A 19,090-nucleotide genomic window follows, 5' to 3' on the forward strand; every position below is an offset into this window, starting at 1 on the left:
TCTTGCTCGTAGCAACAATATGACCAAGAACCCTGGTAATTCGGACACTAGGGACAGTAGTGGCAGGTCGCGTCGCAACAAGCAGAAGCGCCGCATTAACGGCGACAATGCTGAGGATACGACAGTTAATGCTGGATTCAGAGGCTCTAAATCCGGTCAGCGGAAAAAGCCAGTCAAAAGGAATCCTAGGGGCCCGTCCAGTTTGGACCGAATACTCGACCGCTCGTGCCAGATACATGGCACCCCCGAAAAGCCAGCCAATCACACCAACAGGGATTGTTGGGTGTTCAAGCAGGCAGGCAAGTTAAACGCCAAAAATGAAGACAAGGGGCTGCATAGCGATGACGACGAGGAGCCCAGGCCACCGAACAACAGTGGACAGAAGGGTTTTCCCCCACAAGTGCGGATGGTGAACATGATATACGCAACCCACGTCCCCAAAAGGGAGCGGAAGCGTGCGTTAAGGGACGTATATGCGGTAGAGCCAGTCGCCCCAAAGTTCAACCCATGGTCCTCTTGCCCGATCACCTTTGATCGAAGGGACCATCCCACTAGCATCCGTCATGGCGGATTTGCCGCATTGGTTCTAGACCCAATTATTGACGGATTTCATCTCACTAGAGTCCTTATGGACGGTGGCAGCAGCCTGAACCTGCTTTACCAGGATACAGTGCGGAAAATGGCATAGATCCGTCAAGGATTAAGCCCACCAAAACGACCTTTAAAGGCGTAATACCAGGTGTAGAGGCCAACTGTATAAGCTCAGTCACACTTGAAGTGGTCTTCGGATCTCCGGATAATTTCTGAAGTGAGGAGTTAATCTTCGACATAGTCCCGTTTCGCAGTGGTTATCACTCACTGCTCGGGCGAACCGCATTCGCTAAGTTCAATGCGGTACCGCATTACGCATACCTTAAGCTCAAGATGCCAGGCCCTCGAGGAGTAATTACGGTCAATGGAAACACCGAACGCTCCCTCCGAAAGGAGGAGCACACGAAGGCCTTTGCAGCGGAAGTACAAAGTAGCGTCTCCAGGCAGTTCTCCAGTCCGGCCACTAAACGACTGGACACCGTAAGCGCACCTGGAGTAACCTACAACAAGATCGCCTGGCACGATCCGAGCAGGCGTAGCAATGCGGCCCCAACCCCAATCCTCGCAAAAAGGTGACGCCAGAACTTCGCGTATATAACCACGCTCTGGAGATACCATGGGCACAGGGGGAGGGGCACCATCATGGCACGCCCAAAACATGGCTTAAACCGTACTAGGGGCTGCCGATTTTTTAATTTTCTCTTACTTTCAGGACTCCATCCTTCGGAAGGCCTGTTCGGCAGTTCAATTGCCGCACCAACGATGCAAGAACCAGGGAAGCAGACAAGCCACACCGCATTACGGAACTCCTAGGTGGTCTCTATCACAAGCAGTATACCCGTTACGCATACTATTCCGCAGCTTGCCCCTGGAACGGACATGTTAACTAGTCCAACCTTCCACTTATCTCATTACTTGTATCGTTCTGCTTTGATCGCACCCCTTTTTTTTAATAAACAATGCATAGCTTTCGTCTATTTCTGCATTACCTTTTTCTTTATATATGTTCCTTAACGACATGTTGCACCCGTACACGTTGGTACGGCCAAAATACGCCAGGGGCTTTAGTACCCCTCAATATGGTGTGAGAAGTCTGAACACTTTAACAAGTGCGGCACCCCGAACTTATAGCATTATATGCATCGGCTCCGAATCATGTCTTGGGTCAATAGTTGGGTTTGCCCGGCTCCTATGTTTTGGTGCCTTACGTTCCGCTATATCGGCTAAGGTAGCACTAGGAGAACCACTGCGATTGTGCCCCAGTTGAGCTGGGTCGAGCACCTCAATGGAGAAAGCTAAAACTGACTGTCATGATGAAGCGAGAGTTGGTCGCTGTTCGAGAGGTTTTTTCGAGTCCCTAAAGACTTACGCCGATTTGGGCGAGGAGCCGGCTCTGTCCGGCCAAGGCGTGGATAGCGCCCCGAACTCGGTCTTCCTAATACCAGGGGCTTCGCCGAAATTTAAAATTATAGAATTCTATGGCTAAGTGAGAGTTTTCACGCATTATAGTCCGATTGCCTTGTTCGTTGGGCTGAGCGCCTCCCTCGAAGGACCCAAACATGGGAAAAAGAGCGCTCAGGTTTATCCCCGAACACCCCAGCACTAGCGGCACGGGGGCAGAAGCCGACGACTCGCCATTTGTCAGAATTGATAAATAGCCGCACATAAGGTAATATTTTAAATTCCAACAGAACATTCATCTGCGACAGGACAAAACGAGCAAGTTTCAGTCAAAAATTACATCCCTAGAACATTCATCTGCCACAAGGCAGGCACCCTTCAGAACATCCTTATAGTAATTCTCGGGCTTGCGATGCTCTTTCCCCGACGGTGGCCCGTCCTTCACAAGCTTCTCAGCATCCAGCTTGCCCCAGTGCACCTTAGCACGGGCAAGGGCCCTACGGGCACCCTCAATGCAGACGGAGCGCTTGATGACTTCGAGCCTTGGACAGGCCTCCACCAGCTGCCGCACCAGCCCGAAATAGCTCCCAGGCAGAGCCCCTCCAGGCCTCAGCCGAATAATGAGGCCCTTCATGGACTTTTCGGCTGCCTTGTGGAGCTCGACCAGTTGCTTCAGCTGGTCGCTCAGGGGCACGGGGTGTCCGGCCTCAGCGTACTGAGACCAGAACACCTTCTCCGTCGAGCTGCCCTCCTCGGCTCGATAGAATGCGGCGGCATCAGACACACTCCGGGGAAGATCTGCGAACGCTCCTGGAGAGCTCCGGATTCGGGTAAGTAACCAGTAACTCACGTTTATGTGTTTGCTTTGCATAAAAAATGCCTTACCCGCTGCTATCTTCTTCACCTCATCCAACTCCTGGAGGGTCTTCTAGGACTCGGCCTTGGCAGACTTGGCATTTTCAATAGCCACCGTGAGCTCGGACGCTCGCGTCTTTGAGTCAAGCTCCAAACTCTCATGTTTTTCCATGAGAGCCTGGAGCTCTTGCCGCACCTTGCCAACCTCGGCCTCATACTTCTCCCGCTCGATGCGCTCCGAGGCCGCCCTCTTCTTGGCCTCGACCAGCGCTTGCTTAAGGGTCGCCACTCCAGACGTGGCCCCTAAAATAGCCACGATAATCCTGTCATTATTTGCAATTGCACCTTTTTATATATATTTAAAAACAAGGTATTTCTTACCTTCATTGTCCTCGAGCTGCTTCTTGGCACGCTCGAGCTCTTGCTCGGACCGCTCGAGGTTCTGCTTTAGCGTGTCCACTTCCGCAGTCAGTGCGGCGGACGCCAGCAGGGAAGCCTGCATATGCATATTGACTCATTTTTGTTAGACTCCTGCGAATTCTATTTGATCCTCTATTCGGCTTTTCTTCCCGAACGCCAAACAGAGCATCAGGGGCTACTGTCTATGCGGTACTATTATTTACACATTCTTTACTTACCTCAAAGCCTGTCAAAAGGCTAGTACAAGCTTCAGTCAGTCCGCTCTTGGCAGACTGAACCTTCTGGACCACCGCACTCATAATAGTGCGGTGCTCCTCGTCGATGGAGGCACCTTGGAGCGCCTCCAACATATTGTCCGGCGCCTCTTGTTGGACGGGGGCCGCCGGCACGGTGGACTTGCTCCTCTTGGAAGGAGGTCCCCCGCCGGACTCTGGAACCTTTGAAGGTTCCGGAGCGGTGTCCGGCCAACAGCCGGACTTGGAGCCCCGGGGGGTTTCATCCCCTTTACTCCTGGAGTCCGGGAGGTCGCCTTGCGGCGCCTCCAGGACCACCTCCTCCCGGCTTGGAACCTGTTGGGACAACAATTCGGTGTCGTCCGTAGGGCGGGGGGAGGAAGCCGTCGGAAGCGAGTTACATCCGACGAGTCCAGTGAGCCGCTCGACGACGCGTTGAGCCGGTCTTTGGGTGGGCTGCATAAACATATTCGACGTAAGGGAAAGCTGTGCAATAAATGTATACTATGAATTACTCTGGTATCCGGATACTTACGATTTTGCCAGGGACTTGGCCCTGGGCTGCCACTCCTCTCCACCACCGTCGGCGTCGGTGGAGCAGTCCGGAGGAAGGGTTTTCCCCTTCTTGGACCCTCCGGCCTCCCCCGAGAGGGCGACCTTCCTTTTCTTCTCTCCCCCCACTGGAGGGGGAGAGGTCTCTTCTTCTTCCTCCTCGTCTTCACGGGAGGAATGCGCCTTGGAACCATCGGATGATGGATCTGACACCTCCTGGCGCCAGGCACTCTTTCGAGTCCCCGCGACCTTTTTTGCGGCCTTCTTCTCCGGCACCACATAGGGTGCCGGAACCCGCAGCTTCACCAAGCGAGCGTCCGCTAGGCCTTCGGGAAAAGGAGCCGAACAGTTGATCTATCCGGATGTCACCTGCCAATCCTATCAAAGGTAAGGGAGCTTAGATCCCGCATGGAGTCAAACTATGAAAAACTGTTTCCCTGTAAAAGGAAAAAAATAGCTTACCATGAGAGCGTGACGCTGCGCACTGAATCCGTGATCCTCGGTAGCGGATGCGGGAGCCTCGGCGCCTTTGAAAAGCACCTGCCAGGCATCTTCGTACGTCGTATCGAAGAGCCTGCTTAGAGTTTGGTGCCGCGCCGGGTCGAACTCCCACAGGTTGAAAGCCCGTTGTTGACACAGGAGGATCAGGCGGATGAGCATAACCTGGACTACATTGACAAGCTTGAGCTTCTTGTCCGCCAGGGTTTGGTTGCATGTTTGGAGTCCGGTCAGCTCTCCTTTTTTACCCCAAGACAGGCCCGTCTCCTTCCAGGAGGTGAGCCGCGTGGGGGGTCCGGATCGAAACTCGGGGGGTGCGACCCATTCGACGTCGCGCGGCTCGGTGATGTAAAACCACCCCGATTGCCACCCCTTCAGGGTCTCCACAAAGGAGCCCTCAAGCCATAGGACGTTGGCCATCTTACCCACCATGGCGCCTCCGCACTCCGCCTGGTTGCCGCGCACCACCTTCAGCTTGACGTTGAAAGTCTTGAGCCATAAGTCGAAATGGGGGCGGATGCGGAGGAAGGCCTCGCACACGACGATAAACGCCGAGATGTTGAGGACGAAGTTCGGGGCTAGATCGTGGAAATCCAGGCCGTAGTAGAACATGAGCCCCCGGATAAATGGGTGGAGAGGGAAGCCCGGTCCGCGGAGGAAATGTGGGAGGAACACCACCCTCTCATGGGGCCTAGGGGTGGGGATGAGCTGCCCCTTTTCAGGGAGCTGGTACGTGATGTCGTTAGACAGGTATCCGGCCTTCCTCAGCTTTTTGATATGTCCCTCCGTAACGGAGGAGACCATCCACTTGCCTCCCGCTCCGGACATGGCTAGAGAAGGTTGAGGTGGGGAGTGCGGACTTGGGCGTTGGCGCTCGAGTGCGCAAGAATGGATAGGCGAAGGAGGAAGAAGGCGTAGGTGAAAAGGTGGATCCTTATCCCCTTATATAGGTGGACACAACTACATGAAACCACCAGCCTGGTAAAACTCGCTTATCTCCAAGCGCCGTAATCAATGGCGCGGTTGGGTTACCCACGCCCGTATTGATGAGAATCCCGGGATAAGGGGACACGATCTCTGCTTTAACAAGACGTGCCAAGGAAACCGCCTCGCATGACGCGCTGAGGTGGAATAATGAAACGACTCGGATAAAGGCTTGGCCATGGTGTGACACGCTACAGAATACGTCAACAGATTAGATTGGTGTAAATATTATTCTCTATATGGAAATATGTGGAAACTTATTTTGCAAAGCCGGACACTGTCTTTGTGTTCAAAATCTTCTATGAAGTACTTGGAGGAGGAACCTGCCTTGCAATGCCGAAGATAATCTGCGCGCCGGACTTGTCGTCATTGAAGCCTGCTTCAGGGGCTACTGAGGGAGTCCTGGATTAGGGGGTGTTCGGATAGCCGGACTATACCTTCAGCCGGACTCCTGGACTATGAAGATACAAGATTGAAGACTCCGTCCCGTGTCCGGAAGGGACTTTCCTTGGCGTGGAAGGCAAGCTTGGCGATACAGATATGAAGATCTCCTACCATTGTAACCGACTTTGTGTAACCCTAACCCTCTCCGGTGTCTATATAAACTGGAGGGTTTTAGTTCGTAGGACAACGTACACATCAACAATCATACCATAGGCTAGCTTCTAGGGTTTAGCCTCCTCGATCTCGTGGTAGATCTACTCTTGTACTACCCATATCATCAATATTAATCAAGCAGGACGTAGGGTTTTACCTCAATCGAGAGGGCCCGAACCTGGGCAAAACTTCGTGTCCCTTGTCTCCTGTTACCATCCGGCCTAGACGCACAGTTCGGGACCCCCTACCCGAGATCCGCCAGTTTTGACACCGACAGGTGCCATCTTCGGTCTCTAGATGGACCAAGCTAGGTCTGGTGACTTGTGCTACCCGATAAGGGCCTTCCCACTTTGGTGTCAACTTGTTTAGTCCCTTCACAGACTAGATCCAACGAAGAACAAGGTCACATTTCTCAAGGCTCTGGGTGTGCACCTTGCGGCTATGGTAGCGGCGCAAGGTTTGCTCGTAGCGTGCGGCACACACAGCAGCCCAAAGACGATCTTCCTCGAGGAGCATGGCATCATCTTGTTGCATTGCTTCTTGATCTACTTCATCGAAAGTTTGAACTCAAGGTGACCCATATTTGAGTTCTGTGGGGAGTACCTCCTCTGCACCATAGACAAGGGAGAAGGGCGTCTCATCGGTGGCTCGATTTGGTGTTGTCCTAAGTGACCAAAGAACCGCCAACAACTCATCAACCCAGCGCCTTCCGCACTTGTGTAGCTTGTCAAATGTTCTGGTCTTCAGCCCCCACAATATTTCAACATTTGTTCTCTTTGTTTGGCCATTGCTTCTCGGGTGAGCAACAAATGCAAAATAGATTTAGCTGTCAAGGTCTTGACAGTACTGCATGAAGGTGTGGCTCGTGAACTGTGTACCATTGTCGATGATGATCCTATTCAAAACACCAAAATGGCAAACTAATCCTTTAAAGAACTTGACAGCTGACTGTGTTGTCACCTTCCTCGCCGGCTATACTTCAGGCCACTTTGTGAACTTGTCGATCGCCCCATACAAGAACTCAAAGCCCCCGATAGCACGGAGAAAAGGGCTGAGGATATCGTGCCCCCAGACCGAGAAGGACCAGGAGAGAGGGATCATTTGAAGGGCTTGAGCTGGCCAATGTATGTTCTTGGAATGGAACTGGCACGCTTCACATGACGTTACTAGTGCAGTTGCATCTTGGTGGGTTGTGGGCCAATAGAAGCCTTGCCAGAAAGCTTTTCCAACAAGGGCTCGTGATCCAATGTGGGATATATGCCTATGTGAATGTCTACCAATGGTGATTGTCCATCTTCCTAGGATACACTATTGGGGAACATAGTATTTCAAAAATTTTCCTACAATCATGCAAGATCTATCTAGGAGATGCATAGCAACGAGAGGAGAGTATGTCTATGTACCCTCATAGACCGAAAGCGGAAGAATTATGAATCACGGTTGATGTAGTCGAATGTCTTTGTGATCCAACCTATCAAGTACCAAACACACAGTACCTCCGTGATCTGCACATGTTCATCTCGGTGACATCGCTCGTAATCTTGATCCAGCTGAGGCCGAGGGAGAGTTTCATCAGCACGACGGCGTGATGACAGTGATGATGAAGTTACCGACGCAGGGCTACACCTAAGCACTACAACAATATGACCGAGGTGGAATTCTATGGAGGGGGGGCACCGCACACGGCTTAAAAATCAACTTGTGTGTCTATGGCATGCCCCCTCCCCCGTATATAAAGGAGTGGAGGAGGGGAGGGCCGGCCCTCATAGGGCGCGCCCAAGGGGGGGAGTCCTAAGGTTTCCCCCCTTCCTAGTAGGAGTAGGAGAAGAAGGAAGAGGGAGAGAGAGGGAAGGAAGGGGGCACCCAATTCGGATTGGGCTTAGGGGGCGCGCCATCCACCTTGGCCGCCTCCTCCTCCCTCCCACTAAGGCCCAATAAGGCCCATTGACTCCCCGGGGGGTTCCGGCAACCCCTGGTACTTCGATATATACCCGAACTCATCCGGAACCATTCCGATGTCCAAATATAGCCTTCAAATATCTCGACCATTTCGAGACTCCTCGTCATGTCCGTGATTACACATGGACTCCGAACTACCTTCGGTACATCAAAACACATAAACTCATAATACCGATCGTCATCGAACGTTAAGCGTGCAGACCCTACGGGTTCGAGAACTATGTAGACATGAGCAAGACTCATCTCCGGTCAATAACCAATAGCATAACCTGGATGCTCATATTGGTTCCTACATATTCTACGAAGATCTTTATCGGTCAAACTGCATAACGACATACTTTGTTGCCTTTATCGTTGGTATGTTACTTTCCCAAGATTCAATCGTCGGTACCTCAATACCTAGTTCAATCTCGTTACCGGCAAGTCTCTTTACTCGTTCCGTAATGCATCATCCTGCAACTAACTCATTACTTACATTGCTTGCAATGCTTATAGTGATGTCCATTACCGAGAGGGCCCAGAGATACCTCTCCGATACACGGAATGACAAATCCTAATCTTGATCTATGCCAACTCAACAAACACCATCGAAGACACCTGTAGAGCATCTTTATAGTCACCCAGTTACGTTGTGATGTTTGATAGCACACTAAGTGTACCTTCGGTATTCAGGAGTTGCATAATCTCATAGTCATTGGAACATGTATAAGTTATGGAGAAAGCAATAACAATAAACTAAACGATCATAGTTCTAAGCTAACGGATGGGTCAAGTCAATCACATCATTCTCTAATGATTTGATCCCATTCATCAAATGACAACTCATGTCTATGGTTAGGAAACTTAACCATCTTTGATTAATGAGCTAGTCAATTGAGGCATACTAGTGACACTCTGTTTGTCTATGTATTCACACATGTACTAAGTTTCTGGTTAATTCAATTCTAGCATGAATAATAAATATTTACCATGATATATGGAAATATAAATAACAACTTTATTATTGCCTCTAGGTCATATTTCCTTGAGTCTCCCACTTGCACTAGAGTCAATAATCTAGATTACACAGTAATGATTCTAACACCCATGGAGTCTTGGTGCTGATCATGTTTTGCTCGTGAGAGAGGCTTAGTCAACGGGTCTGAAACATTTCTCCCATAGAAGGTGTACCCAACAGTCTCTTTTGGGTATCCTATGAAGACACATTTCTCCGATTTGGGTTCGAGCTTATCAGGTTGAAGCTTTTTCACATAAGCATCGCAGCCCCAAACTTTAAGAAATGACAACTTGGGTTTCTTGCCAAACCACAGTTCAAAAGGTGTCGTCTCAACGGATTTCGATGGTGCCCTATTTAACGTGAATGTAGCCATCTCTAAAGCATAACCCCAAAACGATAGCGGTAAATCAGTAAGAGACATCATAGATCGCACCATATCTAATAAAGTGCGGTTACGATGTTCAGACACACCATTACGCTGTGGTGTTCCGGGTGGCATGAGTTGCGAAACTATTCTGCATTGTTTCAGATGAAGACCAAACTCGTAACTCAAATATTCTCCTCCACGATTAGATCATAGAAAATTAATTTTTTGTTACAATGATTTTCTACTTCACTCTGAAATTCTTTGAACTTTTCAAATGTTTCAGACTTATGTTTCATCAAGTAGATAAACCCATATCTGCTCAAATCATTTGTGATGGTCAGAAAATAACGATACCCGCCACGAGCATCAACAGTCATCAGACCGCATACATCAATATGCATAATTTCCAATAAGTCTGTTGCTCGTTCCATTATTCCGGTGAACCAAGTCTTAGTCATCTTGCCCATGAGGCATGGTTCAAGCATCAAGTGATTCATAATCAAGTGATTCCAAAATCCCATCAGCATGGAGTTTCTTCATGCCCTTTACACCAATATGACGTAAACGGTAGTGCCACAAATAAATTGCACTATCATTATTAAACTTATATCTTTAGGCTTCAATACTATGAATATGTGTATCACTACTATCAAGATTTAGTAAAAATAGACCACTCATCAAGGGTGCATGACCATAAAAGATATTACTCATATAAATAGAACAAGCATTATTCTTTGATTTAAATGAATAACCGTCTCTCATCAAACAAGATCCAGATATAATGTTCATGCTTAACGCTGGCACCAAATAACAATTATTCAGGTCTAAAACTAATCCCGAAGGTCGATGTAGCGGTAGCGTGCCGACAGCGATCACATCAATTTTGGAACCATTTCCCACGTGCATCGTCACCTCGTCCTTAGCCAATCTTCGCTTAATCCGTAGCCCCTGTTTCGAGTTGCAAATATTAGAAACAGAACCAGTATCAAATACCTAGGTGCTACTGTGAGCATTAGTAAGGTACACATCAATAACATGTATATCAAATATTGTAAGTACGTTATGTCGACTCGAGGGGGGTGAATAGGCGATTTTTATGAATTCTTTACTCAGGAATTTGCGGGTGAGGAAATTCCTAAGTGAAGAACTACTTGCAGCGGAATAAGTACTCAGAATTAAACATAACATAGCATGAACATGGTCTTCATGATGAAATGAAAACAAGCACAGAGTATAGAAAGCGTAATCAGAGGATAAACAGAATGAAGACAAATAGACTGAAGAAATTTGAGCTCAGGAAATAGAGAAAGTCTCCAGTCAAAGTCTTCAAACAGATATGAACAAGCACACAACACAGAAATGAGGAAATGGAAGGGTTGAGGAAATGGAACCAGTTAGCTTGGTGAAGACAATGATTTGGTAGACCAGTTCAAACTGCTGTGACAGTTGTACGTCTGGTTAGGGCGGCTAGGTATTTAAACCTGAGGACACAAAGTCCCGGACACCCAATCATGAACACGCAGCTCAGGACACTTAGTCCTCACCATATTCCCCTTGATCTAAGGTCACATAGACCTCGCCCAATCACTCGTGGTAAGTCTTCAGGGGACTTCCAAACCTTCACAGACTCGGTCACTTGGCGATCCACAATTTCCTCTTGGATGCTCTAGACCATGATGCCTAACCGTCTGGAAGATGCACAATCTTCAAAGGTAACAAGCGTCGGATCCACGCAAGATCAATCTCTTCAGTGATGCTCAATCACTTTGGGTCTGTAGGTGTTTGGGTTTTCCTCACTTGATGATTTTCGCTCAAAGTCCTCGGAGGATGGGGTGCTCTCAAATGACAAGTGTCAGTTTCTCTCGGAGCAGCCAACCAGCTAGTGGTTGTAGGGGGCGGTATTTATAGCCTAGGGAGAAGCCCGACATGATAAGACATGAATGCCCTTCCATGATATGACCGTTAGGTGGGTAGATATTTTGGGACAACTGGCGCATAGCACAGCAACAGTCGGAATTTTGAGTATCAAATTCCTCAGGGCTATCATGTTGCTCACTGTGTAGGAAATCCGCACTGGCGAATTCCTAACTCCTCAGTCAGAACAAATTCGTCAGAGACTAGAAGAACTTCGTCTCTGTCACTGAAGAAATTGACTGAACTGTATGAGATTTCCAATGGCTTCACTCGAAGGGATTGGTAGGTGTAGGATTTGAGTTGAGCATCACTTGGAAATTTTTCCTTAGTATTTCCTCGACCCCCTTTAACAGTACTGTGTTTCTTATGACTCAAGAAAGAGAAAATGAAACCATGAAAACAAAAGTCTTCATGCTTCATGTTCCTCGAATGAATACCAAATCTTCAGGATTACACCAATTTTTTCACTTTCAAAGTCTTTAGAAAGTCTTCAAAAATCCATAGTCTTCAGTCGAAGAACTTCATTTTTAGGGGTCGACTTTCTCTGTAAATATCAAACTCCTCATAGACTTATAGACCTGTGTACACTGACAAACGCATCAGTCCCTTAACCTATAAGTCTTCAATACACCAAAATCACTAAGGGGCACTAGATGCACTTACAATCTCCCCCATTTTTGGTGATTGATGACAATATAGGTTAAGTTTTCAACGGGGATAAACATATGAAGTGTAAATACTGATATTGAGGAATTTGATTGCAAGATATAGAAAACCCCCCCTGAAAATGTGCATAGTCAGGAATTTGCTTTTGAAGCAATGCACACTTGAAGAGTAGAATCATGGAGATCACCCTCTATATCTTGTAATCCATACACGCATTTGACATACAATACGAAGAATTTGAAATGCATGATGAAATATGGTGACTGATGTAATTCAGCATGCATGCATTAACATTAATGAGGAATAAGCATGCAGAAAAACTCAGCAAAAGTATCAGACCACCATAGGTTTTAAGTTTACAACTCGATCGAATAAAGTCTCAGAAGAACGAGAGTTGTCACTTAGAAAAAAAACGCCCATATAAGTAGACCCACTTGAATACTAACTCAAATTTCTCCCCCTTTGTCATCAAATGACCAAAAGGGACGAAAAATCAGGACTAACGCCCCTGAAGAATATCAAGATGATGGAGGAGCGCCAGCGTTGTTGGGGTCATTTGTTGTTGTAGGGCCTACCGCAGTGTCCTCCAAGTCTTCATGCTCATCGGTTTCATGTGACGAAGAATATGAGCTGGCCACCAAGGAAGGAACTTTAGTCTTCTTGAATTTCTTCGCTGGTGGTGGCTGAGACCATTCAAAGTCCTGCTTGAAACCCATTTTCTTCAGATCATCTTCACCATACAGATGTGTCAAAATAGCCCAGGTGTGACCGAAGACTTCATGGAGGTAGTAATGGTTTTTCTTCACTGCACTGTGTGTAGCAGTCATGTTGTGAAGAATAGAACCGAACTGACGCTTAATCCATTTGTGGTTTCGATCCACCTTCTTGTGAAGACTAAGAAGAAGCTCACGATCAGTCATCACCCGGGGAGCTATTGCTTGAGGATTTGGCCTTGATGCATTACGGTAGAATCATGAGTAACAGAATCATCATTGGTGGAGTAAGATGCAACTTTGCAAAACTGACCATCCAATGGACGAATGCCTTCATCAATAATAGAAGTAGCCTTGCCTTTTTCATCAGATGAGGAGAATGTCCGCTTGAGGACTTCTATTGGGGGCAGGTAATTGACATAATTCTGAAAATCAGCCTTGTAGTTGAGTGAAGACCTTGTTATGAGGAATCTCATAATCCAGGGAGCGTAAGGCTTCAACTCAAACGGAGAGAGGGCAACATTTGCCAGAGTCATCATGAAGAAATCATGGTAGTTGATAGGAATGCCATGTATGATATTGAATAGCAGATTCTTCATCATGCCAACAACTTCTTCATCATTTGAATCGTGGAGTTTGATTGGACTCAATGTCTTCGTCAGAATGCGATAGACAGTTCTAGGCACAAACAACAATTCCTTCAAGAGGAATTTGGTCCTTGGAGCTTGACCTGGCTTTAGAGGCTTCATTAGCACTTGCATGTAATGGGTAGTGAGTTCAGGTTCATGATAGATGCAACGAGCGCCTTCAAGGGGAGGACTGACAGGAAGGGCATGAAGCAATTCAGAGGCCGATGCTTTGAAATGTGTGTTTTTTGTCATCAGTCCAAAACCCAAGAGTTCACATCGTCAGCATCGCCTGTGATATGCAGATTTGCATAGAATTGAAGAATGAGCTCTTCACTCCAATCGCAAATATCCATGCAAAAGTTGAGCAGTCCTGCATCATGAAGCACACTAAGGACTGGGGGTGAAGCAAGGTAGTGATTCTATGTCCACGTGAGGAATATGCTCATGGTCGAAGACTTTGTCCTTGTTGACAAGCAGTGAAGAATAAAAGTTTGCTTGGCTGGCAGTCCAGAAGCGCTTCCTTCTAAGACGAGCAGAGTCATAAGGGTTATTGTTTGTGAAGAACACATGCTCGCTGAAGAAGTCATCAACCTTGAATTTCCTCTTCTTCGGGAAGGGATCCTTTGGCTTGGGGTGAGGAGTGTCAGTCAATTGCATCACAACCTCATGGATCTTGATCTCAGGTTCCTCAGGCTGAGGAAGTTCAGTTTCTTCTTCAGTGGCAGCCTGTGACTTCAATTCTTCAGCAGCAATGTCGTCAGCGCTAGTGGCTGGAATCTCTTCATGGATGGACGAAGTGGAGTGTGGTTCTTGAGAACCCATTTGAACTTCAGTAGTCATTTGGGACTGAGGAATTTGTTGCAGAGGAGTGAACAACGGAGAAGGTGCCGACTTTCCCAAAAGCCATCATTCAGAACTGGCGTTGTGCACCCAATGTCCACATCCTCATCTTCTCCACTCATTTCTTCAACGCCGGCCTCTTCAACAGTAAACTAAGGCATGGGTGATAAAACAAGTGGGGTTGAAGGGATTGCATCCACTTCAATTTTTTCATCCAACTGCTCTGAGGAAGCAGCAGAAGGAATGTCTGCATCGGATCTGCTTGGGATCATGTATTCTTCATCAAAAGGAACGAGTTCCTTTGATGGCATTCTTGAGACTGGAACATCATCAATAGGATTTTCAAACGAGCTGGTCAATTTATTCATCTTCTTTGGAGCTAAAGAGTCTGATGAAGTTGATGCTTTCCTTTTCTTCACAGCTGCATGCTCCGCAGCCTTGGTCTTCTTAGCTTATGATGAGAAGGAAGAATTTGACTTGGTGCAGGTGCAGGAGGAGCATAGGAAATTGGTTCTGTTTCTTCAGGCACAACTGATGCAGTTGCCCTGGTATAAGCAGTTTCTTCAGGCATAGTGGTTGATGCTTTAGCTGGCCTGGCAATTTCTTCAGGCGCAACACTAGTGGTTGTCCTAGCAGTTTCATCAGTGACTGGAATGCAGTCATCAGCCCTGGTACTAGAATTTTCTTCAGCAGCCTGAGTATGATTAGTGGTGCTGGCATTTTCTTCAGTAGGCTGAGCAGATGCTTCAGCCTGAGGATTTTCTTGTTGCGTTGGGGCTGCAACATTGGAAGTGAACTTTTCAGTTATCTTTACAAATCTGACTTTGGCTCCAAGCGAGTCAGCATAGTAGCGATCAAATTCATCACTTAGTTTCTTGATCTGTGATTGAAAAGCAACAAGTTCTTCAGGTGAATGCTTCAGAACATTTTGCTTCAAAAAGCGCTCTTTCATGTATTGCGCTTTCTTCACCCTCCTTCCTTGTTCAAATTTCCATTTTTCTTCATCGATGAAGTGAGTCAGCACATGACTTTGACCAGGAGTGAGGTTCAGCTTAGGAAGAGGTGTGTTGGGGTCCTTGTGCCACAAGTCAATGAAATCTAGGATCAACTTTGGATCCAGCATCAATGGCACATTGCTGCCTTTGGCTCTAGCGGCCTGTGTTGCCTATCTTTGATGATTTCAGTGAGTTCTTCATCATGAGCTTCATCATATTTGGATGGTACTTGAAAGGCGACTTGCTTCTTGTGAGGACTTGGTCGAGAGCCTCGTCCAGCAGTGGCCTTTGTCTTCAGCAGAGAGGGGCCAGTTGATGAATTTGGTGCAACTGAAGAATTAGCAAAAGCTCCTAAGGCAATAGAGGTCACTGTTGTCCTTTGGCACATGGCGAGATGCACAGGTGCTGAGGACTTGGAAGGAGGAGCTGAGGATTTTGAAGGAGCTGGTGCGGCTTGAGGAATTGGCCGTGAGGGCTTAACATAAGTTGGCCATGAGGGCATTGCTGAGGAGCTTGGCCGTGAGGGCATTGAAGAAGGAGCACTGGGCTTATGTGCGGGCTTCTTAGGCATGGACTTCTTCGGCTTGCTAGCATAGGCCTCAGCAGTGGCAGCAGCAGCAACAGACTCTTCATTAAATTTCCTCACTGCTTCCTTAGCTACTTTGGCTAGCTTGGCCTGGCGCTTGGCCCATTCATCAGGATAGTCCTCCCACGCTTGAGGCTAGTGGGATCAGCTTCTTGGCCAGGTGCCAATGGAGGTCTTGGGCATGGAGGATTAAGAGCGAATTTCTTCATATACTTGGGAGTAACATATCTGTACTGCCTCCATTCCCGTGCCCATCTCCTCTCTATCCTTTGTATGCGCAGCTTGCGCTGATTTTTGTCCTCCTTGCCATGTTTGGCCTCATCAGGAGTGCAATAATCCTCATAGATATCCTTAGGGATTTCAAACGTAGTGTGGACCTCCAGTCTCTTGCCTCCCTCCTGAGGTTTCTTTCCACCTGCCATTTTCTTCAGCCGAGGAATTTGAGCAATGGAATTCTCTGAAGAGGTGTGCAACTTTTCTTCGAGGAACGCTGCAAATGAGTTAAGTTGATGAGAACCTAGGGATTCAGCAGCGGACATGTGTACTTGTGAACAGAGTATAGTTGCGAGGAATTTGGAGAGGTCATATGCGTTCTGAGAAGGTTTTTCAATAAGAACAAGTTTGAGGAATTTGACCAGTTGAGTCTTGAAGAATTTTACTAAGCGTTCTTTGACTTAGGTTCTAGAGTTGTACAGATTGAAAAATCCACACAATTGAGGAATCTTGAAGAATTTTCTTTTTCTTAGAGAAACAGATCAAGAACAGATGTTATGGGAGGTGTCCAGTGTGTGAAGATTTGAAGAATAAACACCTTTTGAAGATTTTGTAGAGAACATTTGAATCAAAGAGGGCAGTAAAAGTAACTTTTAATTACCCTGGACGAAGAACACGACAACTGTGAGGTGTAGATTTGAAGCTCATCGGTTCAGATCTTCCACGCCCTAACTTGGCTAAGGAAGACAGCTACGGCGCCAGCAAAGTGAAGAAATCCGCGGCCGGCGTGAGTACGACGGCGATGAGGTCGAGGCAGTGAAGCTCTTCCTCACTGGCGACGATGGAAGTAGCGGCGGCGCTAGGGTTCGAGAGCTTGAGTGAGGGAGTGAGGTCGAGCGGAGTAAAAACAAAGTGAGGAAGGGAGAGGGGTATTTATAGCCGAAGTGAAAAACTGCCCGCCCGAGGAAATTGGACGAACGTGCCCCTGACCCTTCTCATTCGTGTGACATGTGTCACCCACGTACTGAGAGGTGATGATTGTGTGTGATCGTGGGTGAATAGGATACGTATTATTTTGGAATGTGTAACGGTTTGAGCGGCAAAAGCCGAAAATTCAGATAAGATAAGTTCTAAAATTCCGTTCGCAATTTCCTCAGCTGACAAGGACATAGTGAAGATTTTGAACGAGTTTCAAATAGAATGCACATGAAGAATTTGTGAATAGACTGGGTTGAGATTAGCATAGATGGGGAAGGGTCCGATCACATTCACTTAGCAGAACAAGCAACTTGAAGAATTAGCAATAAGTGAATGCTGGAGAGGACATAAACTCATATATATATATGTATATATATATATATATATATATATATATATATATATAGCCAATGAATAAGAACGATGGAAAGAGAGAAGACAATGCAAGTTGAAAAACAACTGAGGAATTTCAAAACTGAGGAAAAACTCAAATTGAAGATTTTCAACTTTTGGTGGTGGCGTGACCCACCGTATAAGAATGATGATTCCAGACACCGCGTACAATTGTCGTAGGGTTCTGAGAATCAAATTATTCGTTAATTTCTTCACACTTAGAGTGTTAGTCTTCATTGATTGAAGAAAAATGTTTCTTCATGTGTTGCACATCTGAGTCATCAATTTTTGCATAAGTGTTAGGATGTGTGTCCTTTTCAAAGAACATTTGAAGATTCTAAGATATTTAGCTCACACCGCAACTTGCTAAATCTCTTCTCATCCAAGGGCTTAGTGAAGATATCGGCTAGCTATTCTTCAGTCTTCACATGCTCAATAGAGATGTCACCCTTCAATACATGATCACGAAGAAAATGATGATGAATCTGAATGTGCTTTGTCTTCGAGTGCTGAACTGGGTTATGAGCAATCTTGATGGCACTCTCATTGTCACAGTAGAGTGGCACATTCTTCACGTTGACGCCATAGTCCTTGAGAGTTTGCTTCATCCATAGCAGTTGAGCACAGCAAGAACCAGTAGCAATGTACTCAGCTTCAGCAGTAGACAGTGATACACAGTTTTGTTTCTTCGGGGACCAACAGACCAAAGATCGTCCGAGGAAATGGCATGTGCTAGATATTGACTTGCGGTCCACACGATCACCAGCATAGTCAGAGTCTGAAAATCCAATGAGATCAAAAGCCAAGCCCTTGGGGTACCATAATCCAAGTGTTGGTGTGTGAGCTAGATATCGAAGAATATGCTTCACAGCCTTATGGTGTGATTCCTTCGGTGTATCTTGGAATCGGGAACACATGCAAACACTAAGCATAATATCTATCCTAGATGCACATAAGTACAATAAAGAACCAATCATGGAGTGGTATAACTTTTGATTGGAGTCAATACCATTTTCATTAGTGCATAGATGGCCATTTGTGGGCATAGGGATTTTGACTCCTTTGCAATCTTGCATGCCGAATTTCCTCAGTACATCCTTGAGGTATTTCTCCTGAGATATGAATATGCCATTGCGCTGTTGATGAATCTGAAGATCTAAGAAGAATTTCAATTCTCCCATCATAGACATTTGATATTCTTCACTCATCATATAGGCAAATTCATCACTGTAACGTTGGTCAGTACAGCCGAAAATGATATCATCAACATAAATTTGGCACACAAACAATTCACCATCATAAGATTTAGTGAAAAGAGTTGGGTCAGGTGAACCGGGTTTGAAGCCTTTCTTCATGAGTAATTCCTTCAAAGTATCATACCACACCTGAGGGGCCTGCTTGAGGCCATAGAGGGCCTTATTGAGTCTGAAGACTTTGTCATGATGCTTTGGATCTTCAAAACCTGGGGGTTGAGCAACATATACTTCTTCCTCAAGCTTACCATTGAGGAATGCACTTTTCACATCCATTTGATGTAAGATGATATCATGATGGTTAGCATAAGCAAGTAATATGCAAATAGCCTCAAGTCTAGCAACAGGTGCAAAAGTTTTATTGAAATCAATTCCTTCAACCTGTGTGTAGCCTTGAGCTACAAGTCATGCCTTATTGCTCACCACAAGGCCATTTTCATCTTGCTTGTTGTGGTA

This window comes from Triticum urartu, chromosome 6 (genome assembly GCF_003073215.2).
Source record: "Triticum urartu cultivar G1812 chromosome 6, Tu2.1, whole genome shotgun sequence".
In the NCBI taxonomy this organism is placed as follows: domain Eukaryota; kingdom Viridiplantae; phylum Streptophyta; class Magnoliopsida; order Poales; family Poaceae; genus Triticum; species Triticum urartu.